This window comes from Pleurodeles waltl, chromosome 4_2 (assembly GCF_031143425.1).
Source record: "Pleurodeles waltl isolate 20211129_DDA chromosome 4_2, aPleWal1.hap1.20221129, whole genome shotgun sequence".
NCBI lineage: Eukaryota > Metazoa > Chordata > Amphibia > Caudata > Salamandridae > Pleurodeles > Pleurodeles waltl.
This window is the reverse complement of record NC_090443.1, coordinates 260,340,604-260,360,681: the sequence shown is the minus strand read 5'-3', so window position 1 is coordinate 260,360,681 and position 20,078 is coordinate 260,340,604.

Below are 20,078 nucleotides of genomic sequence, written 5' to 3'. Positions count from 1 at the left end.
CCAGGCACCAACCACTCCTGCCTGGCATGCGCCCCCAACACCCATCACTCCCTAGTCCACACCATCTCACACTTCTGCACCCCCGAATCACCCCACAACCCTCCCCTGCATGCCACACTACCCCACTGCCACTAGCACATGCATAGAAAACCATAGCACCTGCCACACCAACTGGATGCTTCAACTGCGTTCCAACACAAGGCAATGACAGCAATGCTATCCACTATCGACAACCCTCAATGGAAAATGGAAACAGAGACACAATCCGTCATCCACAAGCAATGTCTGCAGTGCTGCAACTGTCATTGTCATCACTGGGACGCAAGTCAAGCTACTCCATGCATCAGCATCAGACAATGAAACAAACAAGTACATTTCCACAATGTAACTCACTCCCTATCCATCCATAAGTCCTGTTGCCACTGCCACCCTGCAGCGGATGCAAGAGACAGACAGCCCTCCCCAGGATGAAAGCCCCAGTGAATGTCTGGACATTGACGACTTGCCTGGCCCTTCTGGGACAACTGGTCAGTCTACAACCACCTGCCCCAACTGGGACACATCGGAGTCCCCCACCCATGTGGCTAATACAACACAGCCAAACCTTCATCCCCAAATCGATGACCCAAGGACAGGTCAATCAGCTGTGTACCCACATTACAGGGACCAGCGTCAGGGCCACACACCCAAGACAATGAAAGTCCTTGGGCAACTGGGAGTGGGCACACCAGAGGCACAGGCACAGAGGGATAGGGGCAGAGGGAGGGCACCTGTGGCCCAAGGGATGGGGAACCCACACCAAACGACTGGCCAGGAAGCCATCTCCCAAGTCCTGGGATCATACCACCATTCCCAGGACATTATGGGCCAGATCCTCGCAGCCGTGAAGGAAAACCAGAGGCAGCAGAGAGAGTACCACCAGGAGGTCCTGCAACAATGGCATATCCTCAATGCCACCATGGCCTCCATTGCAGGGGTGCTGAAGGAACTGATCACCATTTTGCGTGCGTCCTCCACCCACCAGCAGGCCCCTTCCACTAACCACATTCCAACAGAGAACTCCACTTCTGCGGCAGCTAATGGAATGGAGGCCCTGCCAGAGTACCCACAGACCACCAGCACCCTTCCAGCTGTAGCTGAAGAACCCCCATGCAAGCGAGGACGTCCATCTAGATATCTGGCAGGACCTGATGCTAAGACCAAGACCACTGCCAAGAAATGACCCTCTCCTGAACAATATCCCTTGTGTGCCACTGACACACCCTGTTGACTGTCCACTGTCATGTCTCCATTATCCATTGGCCCATTGGATCCTGGACCTGGACTACCTACAGCTGGGGCAACTACTCAGATGATTTCACCCACCATGACCTCACTCATCACCTATTGCACCTTTGAGCACAGCTACTGCATACGTGTCTACTTATTGTAATAAGTAAGAATTTCTGTTGAATAACATGTCAATAAAGTCAACCTATTGTCCTGCAAAAGTCTGTGAGATAGACAGAAGAAATGTGCAGCAAGGATGTTAGTAGAGTAGACATATTCTGGATACATATGTCAAGGGAGCCAACAGGCAAGGCAGGAACCAGAGTTGCACCACACTAATGCCCTGCAAACAGACCAAGACAGGGGCAACTATCCCGATAGGATTCAATGTTGGCCACTCAACACACATGCAGTACAATGTTGAAATCCTTAGTGTGATTTGGCATGTGGAATCGCTAACCAAATGCGCATGTCAGATCCCTATCTCTCAGACATCCATACCCAATGGTCCCTTCCTCCCATCTGACAAAACTTAACTAAAGGCAGGTTCCACAGTCAGTAACAGTTGGGTTACACATTCTCCCCATTGTGGACTGTGAGGAGATATAGCAAAACTGTTCACACCTTTATGTTTGGCACTACAATTCCAGTTGACAAAGCAGTACAGGAAACATAGCACATGGACAAATATTTGCATGAGTGACACAACACAACATCATAGTGGAAATAGTACTGACATTTGAACAGTAACACCTGCTCTGATGGGCAAAATGCCCCCCAACCCCACCCAAAGTGAGAGTTGCACTCAAAAGCTCCATTGATGACAGACACCAGGAAGAGCTATGTCACAAGGCAGACATGAGTACAACTCACATACAAAACTCCTTACTCATACCTGTTTCTCATGGGAAGGTTTGATGAATTAACTCTGCTCTAGAGTCAGTTGCAAGCTCATCGTCTTCCTCCTCATCACTCACTATGTCCCCTTCATCAGCCACTGGTCCAGCTGCCACCTCCTCTACATCCTGCAACTCGATGTGACACCTCTGGACCAGATTGTGTACAGTGCAGCAGGCAACAAGGATCTGTCAGATGTTAAGTGGTTTGCAGAGTAGGGCACCTCGGGAGACGTGTAGACACCAGAATCTGGCCTTCAGTAGCACAAAGGTCTTCTCAATGACACACTTTGTCCTGTCGTGGGCCTCATCGAAACGGTTTTCACCATCTGTAGTCAGATATCTCACAGGTGTCAGTAGCCAGGGAAGGTTAGGGTAACCAAAGTCACCTGTGTGCAAAAAGGTAGGACAGATCTCAATACCGGTGGAGACACAGGGCAGATTCTGAAGAGAGGTGAGACCACTTGGGCACACATACTATTGGATACATACCGATGAGCCAGGCCCGGTTCCTCTGTAGTTGTGCCATCACGTGTCAGACGTGGCTGATCCACAGAATGTATGAGTCATGCACATAACCAGGGAACTTTGCCGTAATCTGGGAGATATATTGGTCAGTGAGACACACCACCTGGACATTTATTGAATAAAAGTTTTTGGGGATTCTGCACCCCTGCTCATTTATCCTGGGTGAAGCGAAGGCAATGTGGGTGCCATCTACGGCCCCTACCACTTGAGGGACATTTGCCAAATTGTAGAAGGCGGTTTTAACAGTGGCCAAATCCGCACATTGGTGGAACCAGATGTAGCAGGGCAGATGTTTGAGCAAAGCACACAGTACATCCTTCAACATATTGCTGACCATCGTCTGTGACATCCCTGCTGCCAAGCCCACTGTCATCTGAAACGACCCTGAGGAAATGAAGTGGATAACTGACAACACCTGTAGTAAGGGAAGGATGGCATAGGGATGAGATATGGCAGATCAAGCTCCAACTGGTTACACAGCTCCATGATGGTCTGATGGTTCAGACGATACATCTGTATGACGTTTCTCTATTCCAGGGTAGTTAGGTCGACTAGGGGCCAGTACACAGGTACATGTCTCATCATCACCATTGCACAGTATCTGGGAATATGAGAGAGGAGTAGTCAAAAGTTGATGTATACAAAATGTGGACATTGTCAATCTATGCAGTAGTCACTATATTTCATCCATGTCACACCTAAAAATCATCTACAAACACTTATTGCATGTAAAAAATGGCAGCCGCCTGTCCTGCATGCACAGGCCAGATGGAAGTGACCTCATTCTGTTGGCGTTAGACGTCATGGCGGTAGGCGGTCTCACCCGCCGGGCAACTCCTCATTAGACAACATTGTTGCCTATGGGAGACTGGGGCTAATGGTGATCACCGCCGGCAGTGACAGTCAGGTACGCGGCGTGCGTGACCACCATCTACTGTTGCATAGGACTCCTGACACTCATGCAAGCAAGACCTCCACTGCATGTGCTGCTGTGTTCTGACACTGGAAGCCAATATGCCACGTCCTGCAGGAGATAGGGCCCCAACATTACCTCAGGAGGAGCTGGATAAGCTTGTGGATGGGGTCCTACCCCTGTATGGACAGTTGGATGGTGCACCAGAGCAGCAGGTGAGTCTTATGTCACTGTCCTGTTTGATAGTGATGTGTATGAGGATGTAAGGTTCTGGGATGAGGCAGACGGAGTGGATGCATGGAGATGGATGAGGAGTCTGAGCATTAGTGGCGTGATGACACGTGAATGTGATCATGAGATGTGTCTGATGTGTGATGTCCACTACTGACCCAGTAATGCCACGCTACATGACTTTGTCCTTCTGTCTGTGTCACCCATGCAGGCCAGCGTCCATCAGAAAAAGGGGATTTGGCGTGCCATCACCAAGGAAGTGCATACCGTGGGGGTCCATATCCAGCAGAGCACCCACTGAAGAAAACTGCGGGAGGAAGTGAGACACTGGCCATGTAAGACCGCTGAGGCCCAGCTGGGGACGTCCACTCAATGAGGGAGGGATGCCTGTCGACCCTGACCCACCTAATGGCCTGCATTTTGGCAGTGGCCTACCCTGCGGTGGATGCGCGCTTGAGGGCAGCTCAGCAGCCACAAGGGGGTAAGTACAGACTCACACCTTGTTAATGTTTTGCTTGTATGGCTTCGGGTTGACTACTAGTGGGAAGATGTAGCATAGGTCATTGGTAGTTGCATGTCAAATATGGGTATCAGCCACCCTGGCAGGATTGGAATCATAGATGTGTGTCCATACCATGTAGACAGCGACTTATGAGAGCATTTACTTCCAATTTGGGAATTGTGTAGTCACCCTCACCAAGGTTTGAGAGCCCAGCTTCTACCATCAGGTAGGCATGAGGTTTCAGGGCATTGCCATCAATTTCAGCCTACCACTGTAACAGAGGTAATAAGTGAGTCCTAAATTAGTTGCAATGTACTGTATGTGTAGATAGGCACAGCAAGCCTAGATGTCACTGTGCTATTTGCCAATGGATTAGTGGGCATGCTAACTACCCATGCAGGAATCTGTTGAGTAAGGAGTACAGGTAATGGTTCCATAAACAACTATGAGAATGTGCCAGTCACTGGGCAAGTTCCACTAGTATGACCCTCATCAAATACATGAGTGCTACAGTTCTACCATCAGCAGTTTACTTCAGCATTGCTGTAGTTTGCCCCATGGTGTCCTACTGTAGTAGCATGTATAGGTGATGGTATGGCCTGGCATGGCATATCCGCAGATAATGATGGTTTACTCTGAGTGAATGTAGGGTTGGTATTGACCCACTGCGCCCTGTCTTTCTCTGCCACCCTCCCTCCCTCCCTCTCCTCCTCTGTCTTTCTGTGCATCAGCATTATCAGGTGAAGGTGAAGGGGCACCGGTGAGTGGGGAAGCTGCAGACCACGGGACACAGGAGGCTGATACTAGCTGAGCGAGGGGACCAGTGGGACTGAGTGCGAGGGGAGCCCCACGGAGGAGACAGAATCGACGACAACATCTTTGGATTCCTTCCCTGATGATGCTCTCTGGCTGTGGCGGGCGCATCTGGGACCATCCTTGTCTGCCACCCCCCTTACCAGCACCGCCCTCCATGTAGCTCTCCACCCAGTTGTTGATGCCCCTCACACAGTAGGGTAGGCATCTCCTTTGCCCCAGTCAGCCCTGCTGCCCTCAGCGAGGAGGCTATTGACCTCCTGAGGTCCATCTCTGTGGGGCAGTCAACCATCATGAATGCCATCCAGGGATTGACATCACTGATGCAGCAGTCCAATGCCTATCTGGAAGGCATTCATGATGCCCTGGCTTCCCTGCATAGATCCATTCAGGCTCTGGCCTCCTCACTGATGGCAGCCAATGTCCCTTCTTGTTCTGTACCCCCTCCAACTACCTGTTCCTAATCCCACAGCCTTCTCCACACAAACACAAGCACCACAAAAGACAGCACCGCCATGCACACACACAACAGATACATGCAGACACAACATCCACTCCCTACACCGACTCCCCCACCACGCCCCCTCACAGACACTACACCACTCATACCTGAATTAACCACATCATCACTCCCAGATCCTGCCACAAGTACCCTCATTGCTGCTGTCACCACAATAGCAAGCCCGCATACATGCGCCCCATACACCACATGTGCTCTCAGCACAACTGTCAAAACCTCCAAATGCAGCACAAACACCCTACCTGCAGACACTACCACAACATACATTCACACATCCACCCTGCCATTTCCCTGCATCTCCTCCTTCCTCTTCTCACTACACCTAAACGCCCACAGTCACGCACCCAACAGTCACACAGCACACATGGCATCCACGCTCGCACCTGCACCAAGGCACCTCATCATACACACCGCACAACCACTACCTGTCCCTACACTCCCAAACGTTTATCCCATAACCATCCTTGTGTTTCTTTGAAGAATTTCCCCTGTTCCTTCCCATTGACCCAGTCCCTGTTCCCCTCAGGCACTCTGTTACCCTCCCCAAACCCCTGCCTTCAACCTCCCAGTCCTCTCAGGGTCCCCATGCTACAGCCCATGCCCCTCCCCCACCTAAGAATCCTACCCCCAAAAAGACTAAGCTTACCCCTCCCAAAGCCAAACCCAAGCCCCCTCCCCCAAAATCAAAGTCAAAACCTAGACCCCCCACCCAAACCAAAGGACCTCCCCCAAACCCAAACCTAAGGACCCCCCTCAAAACCCAAAACCCCCCTCAGCCCTCCATCACCCCTGAGGTGCCTGCATGCCCCATTGTTGCCCCTGCCTTGTGGAGGCCACTTTGCAGTCAGGAGTCAAGTTGGTGCCTTGGGCACCCATTACAATTGGACTGGCCAGTAGCCTTCTGTTATAGTTTTTCAATTACTTAACATTGATCAATAATATATCTGCACTAGGGCCCCCTTGTTGTCGAGGGTGCTTTCCTCCCACATGTATGTGCGGCATATGTGCAATTTGTTGTGCGTGGTTTGTGTGTGAGTGTGTGTGTGTGCTGGTACAGGTGTTTGTTTGCCTGTGTACGTGGCAGCCGCTAGCAGTGCTGGGTGTGTGTGTTGTGTGTGGGTGTGTACTAATGGCCTTCCCTCCAGCGTGTGCTAGGCGTGTGTACTTATGGTTGGTATCTTCGTTGCTGGTTCTGGAGTTGTATGGCAAGCAGGAGCATTGAGAAGACTTCCAGTTCGAGTTCCCTGGTGCCTGCAGATGTGCCGGTGTTCCTGAAGGTGAGTATCCCCTTTTAAGTTGTTCGTATGTGGCAGGCTTTTCGTGGTGGGGCAACCACGGCTGTGTGCAATCTCGTAATATGGTCGGCGGAAACCTGCTCCCCGATAGCCTGGAGATGCCTACTGCCGGCCGCCATGACCTGTACGCACTGGCGAGACTGGCGGTGACTTGGCTGTTTTCGGGTCGGAAAGCTGCCATGCTTATAATATGGCAGACTACTCCACCGGGGCCACGTCGGTGCCATCGCCACCTCCACCGCAGCGGTCCTCAGACCGCCAAACTCATAATGATGGCCTCAGTCTTACATGTTCTGGGCACTCTTGATACCATATATTAGAGACTTATAAGTAAGTTATCTTCTGCCAATTGAGAGTAGCCAATTAAACAAACAATTGGTGAGGGGTTAGACCACTGGCAATGAGGTCTGGGTAGCAGGTCTCAGTGCAGTCTCAGTCGGAAAACCAGCAGCATCAGTCCAACACTTTGGGGATGATCAGGCAAAAAGGAGCATATCCTTACACAGTGGATATTGTCTCCTTTTTATGCTAAACTTCTTTGATAAAGCTACCATGGATATGCAATTTCTCTTGTCCTGTAAAGAAGCAGTGACAAACTGTGCAGCCCAGAGTGCCGAAATCTGGGCATAAGAAATGCCATCACCTACTGTATTGGATCAGGGAATTTGACCTGAATTAGGTATTCAACTGATCTTTCCTAAAATATCAGCATATCTGTGTTTTGGATTGAAAGTAGACTATACTTTAGGGACTGGTTGCATACTGATTGGTTAACTCAACCCTGGAAGAATTATTGTGTTTGTCCCGATACAGTATTACAAGTGGTAGCGTTTTTCCATGCATATGATGACTGTGTGTGGTAAAACCCGTACACAGTTCACGATCCAAAAGCATGCCGATTGTATGCTCAGTAAATGGCCCGGTATTAAGGTTAAAAAAAATGCAGAAGCGGGAGCAGTAATTTTGCACCCCGCAATTTATTATCCATTGTGGGGGAATAAATTGTAATTGCACGGTTTAGGAGAGGGGATACCACGTGGAAATGGGAATTTCAGGTTTGGATTTACCAGACCACCATTACTGTGCATCTCATCAGAGGGCCCCAAGTGTCTGATCGTTGCAATTGAATGGCAGCTTGTGGTCAACTTAAAAATATTGCCCCTGAGCTCTGCTCAGTCAGGCTTTTGTATCCGTGGTGATAAGAGTTTTGAAACCGCTGTTTTCTGTTTCTATGTCCACTTTGTGACTTATCCAGGAAAAGCTGGCTGATATATTTGCCACATATCCGTTCAGTAAACAAGACTTTTTTTATTCAGGGACACATCCTGAGGATATTTTAATCATTTTTGTTGCAACTATTTGAACTTACTTGAATAAAATGTACATCAAAGAAAGAATATTTTATATTTTGTGTTGTCGCTGTCTTTTTGTTATCTCAGGGGCTCTTTTGAGGGTATGTCATATTTTGTATTTTGTGGAATTTTATGGCTTTTGTATTTGTCTCAGGGGCTCTTTTAAAGGTATGTCATATTTTTTATTTTGTGGAATTTTATGGCTTTTGCATTTGTCCTATTTTAATAAATGTTAATCTTCTATCTTGTTTTGAATAGCAACGTTTTATTTGAAAAGATTGTGAAATATTGTACGGTTTCTAAAGGCTATGACCAACATTAATTATATGATGATGATATTTACCATTAGGAAACTTTGGACCTTCTGCAGGGCTATCTATCGTTAGTTAGACCTGCTTTCAATTTTGTCACTTTGTATTGCGAGAAAACATACCCTGACTCAGAACTACATAACTTACACAGATGCAACAGCAAAGTGACTTGCAGTTTTACAGCTACCTTACAATGAGGTTGTTATTGGTATTTTATGATTTTTCCAATGACAGATTCCGCACTTGTATTCTGCCAAGCGAGTCCTATTGTAACAGGGGCTACAGAAAAAAGCACACCAATTTAGCAGGTTACATGTGACAAAGACGTGTGCAGCAATCTTCAATCTACTGCAGAGGTGAACTTTTTAAAAATCAGAAGCTAAAAAAATCAGGAGGGAAACAGGATTTAGATATGAATTTGCATCACCCTCTCCTTTTGATACCTGTTGTGCAGTAGGAGCTGACAATAAGATTTACTGAACTGGACTGTAGAGCTAAAGCCCTTCAGTCAACCAGTAATAAGCAAGCCTGCTCCCCTGATAGGCCAACCTGAATTCATCTCTGGACATTGCCCTACTATGAACACTTCATCTTTGTATCAACCCTATCCTTCAAAGATTTGCTGTATAGAAGATTTTGCGGTGAAAAGTTGAAGTTGAATACGAGTAACGCAGAGCTGGAATCTGTGGCAAGGCCCTACATTGAATACGCTCCTTCCTGACCGGCAGAACACAGAGAGTCAGACTCCTGCCCTATCTGTCGAAAGCTACAAAGATCAGCTGTGGGGTGCCCCAGGGATCCTCCCTGAGCCCTATGCTCTTCAACATCCATATGGCCCTCTTGAGTCCATCATCAGAAGCCACGGACTGAACATCATCACCTATGCTGACGACACCCAGTTGATCATCTTACTGACTGAAAACCCCAAAACTGCCAAGAAGAACTTCCACAATGGGATGAAAGCCCTAGCTGCCTGGATGAAGGAGACCTGCCTCAAGCTCAACACAGACAAGACCGAGATCCTCAGCCTGGGACCCTCCGCATTCGCTTGGGTTGATTCCTGGTGGTCGGCAACACTCAGCACCCCCCCACGCCAACGAGCTACACAAAAAACCTCAGCTTCATCCTGGATTCATCTCTTGCTATTAACTGCCAAATCAACTCTGTCTCATCCTTCTGTTTCTACACAATCCGACTTCTCTTGGAAAATTTTCAAATGGATTCCAAACGACTGCCACAAGACCGTAAACCACACCCTGGTCACCCACAGGCCTGACTATGGCAACGCCCTCTACGCTGGCACCACCCAGAAGAATATGAAGAAGCTACAGCACATCCAAAACACATCTGCCAGACTAGCCTGAGCATCCCCTGCCCAAACATAGCACTAAACACCTGGAATACCTCCACGGGCCCCTCGTTGAGAAAAGAATCAATGTCAAACTCTTCGTCCACGCATACAAGGCTCACCACAACTTAGGAACTACCTACCTAAACCACTGCATCACCTTCTACTCCCGCACCAGACCTCTCTGCTCTGCTCAACAGGCACTGGCCACCATACCCCACATACGGAAGACCTCAGCTGGAGGAAGAATATTTGCCTATCTCGTAGCAAAGAGCTCGAACACCTGGCCTCTTCACCTCAGACAGTCACCATTGTTACCTCAATTCAGTAAGGACCCCAGGACCTGGCTCTTGAGCTGAATCACAGAGAACCAAATCCCCACAGCGCCTTGAGACCCTTATGGGTGAGTAGTTGCGGTTTATAAAAGGAAATTGAATTGAATTGAATAACACTGAACCAATCTTGGATCTTATTGGAGAATGAACAATGCATTATTGACGCTTGACTAGGCCTAATCACAGGAGTAAGTGACCACCTTCAGGTGGCAGACTTTCATAGGATGCATGATGGAACAACACATGCATATATTACCCCTGCCTTTACAACAAGGTCTCAACAACGACCGCGTCCTTACCATGCATGCCTTTAACACACATGTCTTCACAAATTATTTTGTTGTAAGAGTATGTTTGCTAACGGAACATGCATGGTAAATCATTCCCTGCCCTGGCCCCTTACACCTGATACCATACTCCACCTTGCCCAAGCCCTTAAAACTGTCCCTTCCGCACCTTGCCTTACACCCCTCCTGCCCCGAACCCTAAAAGTAACCCTAACCTGTCCTAAAAATGACTTTGACCCCCGCCTGAATCCTGAAACCTACCCCGCCCTGCCCTAAAAACTACCCCGTCCCTGCCCTGAACCCTAAACCATACCTTGCCTTGTCCTAACAACTATCCTATTCCTCGCCCCCACTCTGAACCCTAAAACCTACCCTGCACTGTCCTAAAAACTGCCCGAGCCACCCTGAACCCTAAAACCTAACCTGCCCTGTCCTAAAAACTACTGCGACCCGCCACCATGTACCCTAAAACCTACCCTACTAAAAACTACCTCACCCGCCTACCCCCGTCCTAAACCCTAAAATCTACCACACCCTGTCCTAAAATCTACCCTGACCCCCCACCCTCACACTGAGCCCTAAAACGTAACCCATCCTAAAAATGACCCCCACGCCCTATCCTAAAAACTACCCCGACCCCTATGCCCCTGCCTTGAACCCTAAAACCAACCCCACACTGTCCTAAAAACTAACCTGACCCCCCCTGGCACAACCCTAAAAATTAACCTAAACCCTGAACCCTAAAATCTACCCGCCCTGTCCTTAAAACTACCCCGACACCCCCGCCTGCACCCTAAAAGCTACCCCACCCTGTCCTAAAAGCTACTCCGACTTGAACCCTAAAACCTATCCCGTCCTAAAAATGACCCTGACGCACTGCCCACAACCCTAAAACCAATCCGGCCCTGTCCCAAAAACTCCCCTGCCCCCTGCCCCTGGCCCCCACCCTAAACCCTAAAACCTATCCTGCCCTGTCCTTAAAACTACCCTGACCCCTCCGCCCCACCTGAACCCTAAAATCTACCCACCCTGTCCTAAAATCTACCCTGACCCCTCACCCCCACCCTGAGCCCTAAAACGTACCCCATCCTAAAAATGACCCCCACGCCCTATCCTAAAAACTACCCCGACCCCTATGCCCCCCGCCTTGAACCCTAAAACCAACCCCACACTGTCCTAAAAACTACCCAGACCCCCCTGCCACAACCGTAAAAATTACCTTAAACCCTGAACCCTAAAACCTACCCACCCTGTCCTAAAAACTACCCGAGCCCCGCCTGCACCCTAAAACCTACCCCACTCTGTCCTAAAAACTACCCTGACTTGAACCCTAAAACCTATCCCGTCCTAAAAATTACCCTGACCCACTGCCCCAACCATAAAATCAATCTGGCCCTGTCCCAAAAACTCCCCTGCCCCCTGCCCCCAGCCCCCACCCTAAAACCTATCCTGTCCTGTCCTTAAAACTACCCCGACCCCTCCGCCCCACCGAACCCTAAAACCTACCCAACCCTGTCCTAAAAACTACCTGATTCCCCGTGCACTCTCCTAAAAACTACCCTGACCCTTCCGCCTCCATCTTGAACCCTAAGACCTACACCGCCCTGTCCTTAAAACTACCCAGCCCCCTGCCCTGCACCCTTTAACCTACCCCGCCCTGCCCTACAAACTACATGACCCCCTGTCTCCACCCTGTACTCTACAACCTACCCCACCCTGTCCTAAAAACTACCCCGACCCCCTGGCCTGTCCTGAAAACTATCTCAACCTCGCCCCAAGCCTGACCCTACCTAATTTTCTCTCCTTTGCTCTCTGTTGCTTCCTGTTCCACTGAGACATCTAGACCACTTTCTCTGCTGTTACCACGCATATGCGTAGTTTTAGCATGAGTAGTAAACGAATGCTTAAAAAACGCATATGCGTGGCAATGGCAGCGTGGTCAATGCATAGCCTTGCATTGACCGCAATGTAAGTGATGCCCCTTATGCCATCATCATCCTCTACTACCTGTCATGAGCTGGTTAGGCTGGAGTGCTGTGTCTCACTCTGCATTTCACACCTAGGTCCATATTTATACTTTTTTAGCGCCGCATTTGCGTTGTTTTTTGGACGCAATATCGGCGCAAATTTACAAAATACAATTGTATTTTGTAAGTTTGCACTGCTTTTTCATCAAAAAATGACGCAAATGCAGTGCTAAAAATGTATAAATCAAATCAAATCAAATCATTAACATTTATAAAGCGCGCTACTCACCCGTGCGGGTCTCAAGGCGCTAGGGGGGAAAGGGGGGGTTATCGCTGCTCGAACAGCCAAGTCTTTAGGAGTCTCCGGAAAGCGGAGTGGTCCTGCTTGGTCCTGAGGCTGGTGGGGAGGGAGTTCCAGGTCTTGGCCGCCAGGAAGGAGAAAGATCTCCCACCCGCCGTGGAGCGGCGGGTGCGAGGGACGGCAGCAAGTGCGAGGCCAGCGGAGCGGAGGGGGCGGGTGGGGACGTAGAAGCTGAGGCGTCTGTTGAGGTATTCCGGTCCCTTGTTGTGGAGGGCTTTGTGTGCGTGGGTGAGAAGACGGAAGGTGATCCTTTTGCTGACTGGGAGCCAATGCAGGTGTCTCAGGTGGGCGGAGATGTGGCTGTTGCGGGGTACGTCGAGGATGAGGCGGGCCGAGGCGTTTTGGATGCGTTGCAGGCGGTTTTGGAGTTTGGCTGTGGTCCCGGCGTAGAGGGTGTTGCCGTAGTCCAGGCGGCTCGTGACGAGGGCGTGGGTCACGGTTTTTCTGGTGTCGGCGGGGATCCAGCGGAAGATCTTACGGAGCATGCGGAGAGTGAGGAAGCAGGCGGAGGACACGGCGTTGACTTGCTTGGTCATGGTGAGAAGAGGGTCCAAGATGAAGCCGAGGTTGCGGGCGTGGTCTGCGGGGGTCGGTGCGGTGCCGAGGGCCGTGGGCCACCAGGAGTCATCCCAGGCGGACGGGGTGTTGCCGAGGATGAGGACTTCCGTTTTTTCAGAGTTCAGCTTTAGGCGGCTGAGCCTCATCCAATCTGCGACGTCCTTCATACCCTCTTGTAGGTTGGTCTTGGCGCTGGCGGGGTCCTTGGTGAGGGAGAGTACAAGTTGGGTGTCGTCGGCGTAGGAGGTGATGATGATGTCGTGCTTGCGTACGATGTCGGCGAGGGGGCTCATGTAGACATTGAAGAGTGTCGGGCTGAGCGATGAGCCTTGAGGTACGCCGCAGATGATCTTGGTGGGTTCTGAGCGAAACGGAGGGAGGTAAACTCTTTGGGAGTGGTTAGCGAGGAAGGAGGCGATCCAGTCCAGGGCCTGGCCTTGGATCCCGGTGGAGCGTAGGCGGGTGATTAGGGTGCGGTGACAGACGGTGTCAAAGGCAGCCGAGAGGTCGAGGAGAATGAGGGCGACTGTTTCACCGTTGTCCATCAGGGTTCTGATGTCGTCTGTGACTGAGATGAGGGCGGTTTCCGTGCTGTGGTTGGTTCGGAATCCGGTTTGTGAGGGGTCGAGCAGGTTGTTGTCTTCCAGGAAGGTGGTCAGCTGTTTGTTGACTGTCTTTTCTATTACCTTGGCTGGGAAAGATAGAAGAGAGATGGGGCGGAAGTTTTTCAGGTCGCTTGGGTCAGCCGTAGGTTTCTTTAGTAGGGCGTTGACTTCAGCGTGCTTCCAGCATTCGGGGAAGGTAGCAGAAGAAAAAGAAGAGTTGATGACGGTCTGGAGGTGCGGGGCGATGATGTAGTCGGCTTTGTTAAAGATGAAGTGAGGGCAGGGGTCCGAAGGGGCGCCGGAGTGGATAGAGTTCATGATGGATTTGGTTTCTTCCGTGTTGATGTGGGTCCAGTTGTTGAGGGTGATGTCCGGGGAAGCGGGTTCAGTGGTATATGGTTGGGTCTGGTGTCCGAAGCTGTCGTGGAGGTCGCTGATCTTGCGATGGAAGAAAGTGGCGAGGGATTCGCACAAATCCTGTGAGGGCGTGACGGCGTTGGCGCTGGCGCTGGCGCTGGGGTTGGAGAACTCTTTGACGATGCTGAAGAGTTCTCTGCTGTTGTGGCTGTTTTTGTCTAGTCTGTCGGTGAAAAAGTTCCTTTTGGCAGTGCGGATCAGGTGGTGGTGTTCGCGTGTAGCGTTCTTGAGGGCGGTCATGTTGTCAGCGGTGTGGTCCTTGCGCCAGGCCTTCTCAAGGGCACGACAAGTTTTCTTTGATTCTTTGAGGGTGTCAGAGAACCAGAGAGGTTTTTTGGTGTTGGTCTGTCGATGCGTGCGTTTGAGGGGAGCAAGGTTGTCAGCGCAGTTGGAGATCCAGTTTGTGAGGTTGAGAGCTGCGTCGTTGGGGTCGGTGGTGAGGGTGGGTTGGTTGGCGGCGAGAGCGGAGAAGAGTTGCTCTTCAGGGATCTTGTTCCACTGTCGATGAGGGATGGGTTGAGTGCGGAGGTGGGAGGTCTCGCGTCGGAATGTGAAGTGGACGCAGCTGTGGTCGGTCCAGTGTAGGGCAGAGGTGTGGCTGAAGAAGACGTGTTTGCTGGCGGAGAAGATAGGGTCGAGCGTGTGTCCGGCAATGTGGGTGGCGGTGTTCACCAGTTGTTTGAGGCCGAGGTTGGCGAGGTTGTCGAGTAGGGTGGTGGTGTTGGGGTCGTTGTTTTGTTCCAGATGGAAGTTGAGGTCGCCTAGGAGGATGTAGTCCGGTGAGGCGAGGGCGTGCGGGGAGATGAAGTCGGCGATGGCGTCGCTGAAAGAGGCGCGAGGTCCGGGAGGACGGTAGACGAGGGATCCTCTGAGGGTGGTCCTTGGGTCGGTGCGAATCTGAAAATGCAGGTGTTCAGCGGCGAGGGGGGGGTCTTCGGTGGAGGTGGTGACGCTGATGGAGTCTTTGAAGATGATGGCGACACCTCCTCCTACTTGGTTGGTGCGGTCTTTTCTGGAGATCTTGTAGCCTTTGGGGATGGCGGTAGCGATGTCTGGAGCAGAGGAGGCGTTCATCCATGTCTCCGTGATGAAGGCGACGTCCGGGGCTGTGGAGTCCAGGAGGTCCCAAAGTTCAACGGCGTGCTTGTGGACGGAACGAGCGTTGATCAGGATGCACTTGAGGTGGTTGATGGCGCGTGGGCTTGTGGTCGTGGTAGTTGCGTGGTGGAAGATGCGTTTGCAGGAGTTGCAGGCGAAGGGTCCATGGGTGCGTTTGGGGTGAGCTAGGAAGCAGGTTTTGGAGCGCCCTGGGTTGAGGGCGTGGAGGGTGGTGGGGTCGTAGCGGATCAGCGGGGTTTGGGGGAGCTGGGGACCAGGGGTCGTGGCGCTGGGCGCGGGCCAGGCGCGGACGGGCGCAGACGGGCTTGCCTCTGGCGCGCCTCCGGCGCGCCAGCGGCGTGCCCGCTGCGCTCGCCCGCTGCGCAGTCGCGCAGCGGCCGCCATAAGAGGTAGGAGGGGGGGGGAGGGGTCAGCTGGGGGCGAATGGGAGCTGGGGGGCGGGGGCGTGCAGGAGGTCGCGGCGGGAAAGCGCGAGGGAGGGGGGGGACAGGTAGAGTGAGAGGAGCTGGGGGAGGGGGTTTAGGGTGGAGGAGGGTGAGTGTTAGGAGGTTTGGAGATTAGGGAGAGAGATAGGAGTAGGGTTGTGAAGATAGGGGAGGGGGGGTTGTAGAGGTGGGTGAGGGAGAGAGGTAGAGTGAGAGGATAGGGAGATAGGTAGTAGAGGGGGTGGCGGGAGGGGGGGAGAGATAGAGAAATAGATAGAGAAAATAGATAGAGAAGTCGATAGATAGGGAAATAGATAGATAGACAGATAGGTAGGTAGGAGGAGGTGGAGAGTGGGGGAGTTAGATAGTGAGATAGGGAGCTAGAGAGATAGGAAGATAGGAGGAGTGAGGGAGGTAGATAGCGAACGGGTTAGCTAGGGGTGAGAGAGGGGGAGGCGAGTGAGGGAGGGGGATGAGGAAGGAGCAGGAGGGCAGGCTCGGGGGAAGAAGACGGAGGAGGTAGAAGAGCCGAAGACAGGAGAACAGAAGACAGAAGAACAGAAGACAGAAGAACAGAAGACCGGAAGAGCAGAAGACAGAAGAACAGAAGAACAGAAGAACAGAAGAACAGAAGACAGAAGCACAGAAGATCGGAAGAGCAGAAGAACAGAGAAGAACAGAGAAGAACACAGAAGAACACAGAAGAACCGAGAAGAAGAACACAGAAGCACCGAGAAGAACAGAGAAGAAGAACACAGAAGACCGGAAGAACACAGAAGAACAGAAGGGAAGAACAGAAGAGAAGAACAGAAGAACACAGAAGAAGATTGCAGAGGGGGAGCGAGGAGGAAGAGACAGAGAGGAGGAAAAGAAGCAGGAGCAGGAGAGAAGGTGAGTGGCGCGGGGCAGGGCGAGGGGCTGGGAGGAGGGGGGTACTTACAGTTAGGTGGGTCTCAGGAACACAGGAACTCTGGAACTTGGAGGAGCTGCAGCGGCAGGGGGAGCGACCTACCCTTGGGTCAAGGGTCGCTACCACTGTCGCGCAGCGGCCGCCATAAGAGGTAGGAGGGGGGGGGGAGGGGTCAGCTGGGGGCGAATGGGAGCTGGGGGGCGGGGGCGTGCAGGAGGTCGCGGCGGGAAAGCGCGAGGGAGGGGGGGGACAGGTAGAGTGAGAGGAGCTGGGGGAGGGGGTTTAGGGCGGAGGAGGGTGAGTGTTAGGAGGTTTGGAGATTAGGGAGAGAGATAGGAGTAGGGTTGTGAAGATAGGGGAGGGGGGGTTGTAGAGGTGGGTGAGGGAGAGAGGTAGAGTGAGAGGATAGGGAGATAGGTAGTAGAGGGGGTGGCGGAGTGGGGAGAGATAGAGAAATAGATAGAGAAAATAGATAGAGAAGTCGATAGATAGGGAAATAGATAGATAGACAGATAGGTAGGTAGGAGGAGGTGGAGAGTGGGGGAGTTAGATAGTGAGATAGGGAGCTAGAGAGATAGGAAGATAGGAGGAGTGAGGGAGGTAGATAGCGAACGGGTTAGCTAGGGGTGAGAGAGGGGGAGGCGAGTGAGGGAGGGGGATGAGGAAGGAGCAGGAGGGCAGGCTCGGGGGAAGAAGACGGAGGAGGTAGAAGAGCCGAAGACAGGAGAACAGAAGACAGAAGAACAGAAGACAGAAGAACAGAAGACCGGAAGAGCAGAAGACAGAAGAACAGAAGAACAGAAGAACAGAAGACAGAAGCACAGAAGATCGGAAGAGCAGAAGAACAGAGAAGAACAGAGAAGAACACAGAAGAACACAGAAGAACCGAGAAGAAGAACACAGAAGAACACAGAAGAACCGAGAAGAAGAACACAGAAGCACCGAGAAGAACAGAGAAGAAGAACACAGAAGACCGGAAGAACACAGAAGAACAGAAGGGAAGAACAGAAGAACAGAAGAACAGAAGAACACAGAAGAAGATTGCAGAGGGGGAGCGAGGAGGAAGAGACAGAGAGGAGGAAAAGAAGCAGGAGCAGGAGAGAAGGTGAGTGGCGCGGGGCAGGGCGAGGGGCTGGGAGGAGGGGGGTACTTACAGTTAGGTGGGTCTCAGGAACACAGGAACTCGGGAACTTGGAGGAGCTGCAGCGGCAGGGGGAGCGACCTACCCTTGGGTCAAGGGTCGCTACCACTGTCGCGCAGCGGCCGCCATAAGAGGTAGGAGGGGGGGGGGAGGGGTCAGCTGGGGGCGAATGGGAGCTGGGGGGCGGGGGCGTGCAGGAGGTCGCGGCGGGAAAGCGCGAGGGAGGGGGGGGGACAGGTAGAGTGAGAGGAGCTGGGGGAGGGGGTTTAGGGTGGAGGAGGGTGAGTGTTAGGAGGTTTGGAGATTAGGGAGAGAGATAGGAGTAGGGTTGTGAAGATAGGGGAGGGGGGGTTGTAGAGGTGGGTGAGGGAGAGAGGTAGAGTGAGAGGATAGGGAGATAGGTAGTAGAGGGGGTGGCGGGAGGGGGGGAGAGATACGGAAATAGATAGAGAAAATAGATAGAGAAGTCGATAGATAGGGAAATAGATAGATAGACAGATAGGTAGGTAGGAGGAGGTGGAGAGTGGGGGAGTTAGATAGTGAGATAGGGAGCTAGAGAGATAGGAAGATAGGAGGAGTGAGGGAGGTAGATAGCGAACGGGTTAGCTAGGGGTGAGAGAGGGGGAGGCGAGTGAGGGAGGGGGATGAGGAAGGAGCAGGAGGGCAGGCTCGGGGGAAGAAGACGGAGGAGGTAGAAGAGCCGAAGACAGGAGAACAGAAGACAGAAGAACAGAAGACAGAAGAACAGAAGACCGGAAGAGCAGAAGACAGAAGAACAGAAGAACAGAAGAACAGAAGAACAGAAGAACAGAAGACAGAAGCACAGAAGATCGGAAGAGCAGAAGAACAGAGAAGAACAGAGAAGAACACAGAAGAACACAGAAGAACCGAGAAGAAGAACACAGAAGCACCGAGAAGAACAGAGAAGAAGAACACAGAAGACCGGAAGAACACAGAAGAACAGAAGGGAAGAACAGAAGAACAGAAGAACAGAAGAGAAGAACAGAAGAACACAGAAGAAGATTGCAGAGGGGGAGCGAGGAGGAAGAGACAGAGAGGAGGAAAAGAAGCAGGAGCAGGAGAGAAGGTGAGTGGCGCGGGGCAGGGCGAGGGGCTGGGAGGAGGGGGGTACTTACAGTTAGGTGGGTCTCAGGAACACAGGAACTCGGGAACTTGGAGGATCTGCAGCGGCAGGGGGAGCGACCTACCCTTGGGTCAAGGGTCGCTACCACTGTCGCGCAGCGGCCGCCATAAGAGGTAGGAGGGGGGGGAGGGGTCAGCTGGGGGCGAATGGGAGCTGGGGGGCGGGGGCGTGCAGGAGGTCGCGGCGGGAAAGCGCGAGGGAGGGGGCGGGACAGGTAGAGTGAGAGGAGCTGGGGGAGGGGGTTTAGGGTGGAGGAGGGTGAGTGTTAGGAGGTTTGGAGATTAGGGAGAGAGATAGGAGTAGGGTTGTGAAGATAGGGGAGGGGGGGTTGTAGAGGTGGGTGAGGGAGAGAGGTAGAGTGAGAGGATAGGGAGATAGGTAGTAGAGGGGGTGGTGGGAGGGGGGGAGAGATAGAGAAATAGATAGAGAAAATAGATAGAGAAGTCGATAGATATGGAAATAGATAGATAGACAGATAGGTAGGTAGGAGGAGGTGGAGAGTGGGGGAGTTAGATAGTGAGATAGGGAGCTAGAGAGATAGGAAGATAGGAGGAGTGAGGGAGGTAGATAGCGTACGGGTTAGCTAGGGGTGAGAGAGGGGGAGGCGAGTGAGGGAGGGGGATGAGGAAGGAGCAGGAGGGCAGGCTCGGGGGAAGAAGACGGAGGAGGTAGAAGAGCCGAAGACAGGAGAACAGAAGACAGAAGAACAGAAGACAGAAGAACAGAAGACCGGAAGAGCAGAAGACAGAAGAACAGAAGAACAGAAGAACAGAAGAACAGAAGAACAGAAGACAGAAGCACAGAAGATCGGAAGAGCAGAAGAACAGAGAA